The following is a 2,074-nucleotide window of genomic DNA, read 5'->3' as shown; positions in this document are numbered from 1 at the left end:
TTCGTCATGTTGGCCAGGATAGTCTCCAACTTCCGACCTCAGGTGATCTGCCCGCCTCGGCCTGCCAAAATGCTGGGATTATAGCTGGAGCCACTGAGGCCGACCATCCTTCATATACTTCGAATAGTTTTCTTTTTTACTGTCACATGTAGATATTTAAACCCTCTAGATAAGTGTACTTTAAAAATCTTCACAGCTGATTGATTCTGCTCTGTAGTTTAAGAGCTAACAGCAATAGAATATTCTGAACATTTTTATGTCTATCTATTTATGATGGTTTCTTTCTCTGATATGCTTTTCATGGAACCTTCCAGTCACCTCCATTCCCATCCTCAAGTCAGTTCTTGCCCCAGCAGCGAGAGACCTGAATTTCCTTCAGTGTTTGGTAGAAGCGGGAATCTCTCAGGCCGTATCTCTTCTTCTAGGAATGGAACCTTGATCTGGCCAGAGACAGAACCCAGAGCCCAACAGCCAAAGGACTTCAGGGGTCCATTCCTTTTCCATGGCTTCATCAGGCAGAGAAAGATCCTGATGTGGACCCAAGCAGTCCTGAGCATCACAAATAAGACCTGGACTCCTGTTTCCTCAGCTGATGAGATTCTGAGGAGATGTTCTCTGACTTTCTTTGCTTGTCTGCTGCAGACCACACAACCTTTGCATATTGTGGTGCTTTCCTCTGATTACCTGAAAAACAAAGGGGCACGCCACACACTAGGTGTTCAGTATTGTTACATAAATTAATTATATTCCAACCCTACTTCAGGATTTCATTTCAGCTCTGTGTCCTCCAGACCCTAAACTTCCTTTCTACGAGCTTATTTCATGAGTTCTTAAATTCCCCATGACAGCTTTAGCACCCTTCACTGAGTGCCGTTTAGCAGACTATTGAAGTTAGAATTACTTGAGGGTGCTTGGTAAGATTAAGATTCTTGGGACCCATAGTAAATCACTTTAGTCAGGATCATTGCACGAGGGGTTCTAGAATCCACATTTGTAATAAGTCCCCCAGGAGATACTTTAGCCACAAGAATTGGATTCTTTGTTGTAACAATTGCGAGCTTTTCCGGGAGCACTTAGAGTTCTGGGGCTGCGTATTTCTGTGCAGCCCACACACAGCTCAATATAGTCCTTTTGTTGATAGGTTGCATTGTCAGTTTAAAGCATTTTGTCATTAAAATCAAAGAATTTGAACTGCCTTTCTGTCCACTAAAGATCTTAAAATTTACCCCAGCATGAACTCGTTTTAATATAATAAACCTTGGGCCCCCAGTCCTTATGCCTCCAATGACATCAGTGTGTCTGGAGTGGAGGTTTGAATTCAGCAGGCAAAACAGTGATCTCTGAAGAAAAAATCGGGACAGTGCCTTTAGTGAAGTAGAAGTAGTAGGTGGTGTTAATGCTGTGGTTTCCACTAGGGCACTCCCTCCCCTCATCTCTCCACCCTTCCCCTCCAACCGCTCCCTTGTTTTTCTTTTCAAATCAGGTACAAACAAAAATTTCTCCGGAAATTTTTGACCAAGTGAGGAGACTCAGGAGAAGTGATTGATGAACACATGCTGTGTTTTCCTATTATATCCTCCTTATATTTTAATACAATTCAGTAAGAACAGGAATAATTCGGTACTTCCTTAACTCTCAGTGCAAATGCCTTTGTTGTTATAAAAAAATGATTGCCTGAAGACTTGCCCCAGTCACCGGGATGGCCGAGTGGTTAAGGCGTTGGACTTAAGATCCAATGGGCTGGTGCCCGCGTGGGTTCGAACCCCACTCTCGGTAGGTTAAGTTTTCGACTCCTTTCAATACCAGCATTTAAAAAGTACGCGAAGGTAACTTCCTTGTTTTTCTACCCCTTTGCGTTAACAATAACGTTTTTTTGTCTTCAAATCTAAAGAAATCGCCTCAACAGGCAGTAGTGCGTGAATGATTCTCTACCACAACCTATCAGATTGCCAATAGAAGGAAAAATCCCTCATATCCACCGCTCACATCCATGGCCTACTCCAGGACTTTCAATTCCACCAGGAATTGAACCTCTGAGGCTATTTGACCGGAAGGCCACAGGTAAGAAACTCTA

General features: G+C 43.2%; 1 non-coding gene across 1 annotated transcript; it reads left to right on the top strand.

Annotated features, from left to right (window-relative positions):
• The first annotated feature begins 1,693 nt into the window (after window positions 1-1,693).
• TRNAL-UAA (transfer RNA leucine (anticodon UAA)) lies at window positions 1,694-1,776 on the top strand. Its single transcript has one exon. It is a non-coding gene; the product is annotated as a tRNA-Leu (tRNA).
• Window positions 1,777-2,074: the final 298 nt, after the last annotated feature.

Source organism: Pan paniscus, chromosome 5 (genome assembly GCF_029289425.2).
Source record: "Pan paniscus chromosome 5, NHGRI_mPanPan1-v2.0_pri, whole genome shotgun sequence".
Taxonomy (NCBI): domain Eukaryota; kingdom Metazoa; phylum Chordata; class Mammalia; order Primates; family Hominidae; genus Pan; species Pan paniscus.
This window is presented reverse-complemented; position numbering and strand designations above follow the sequence as displayed.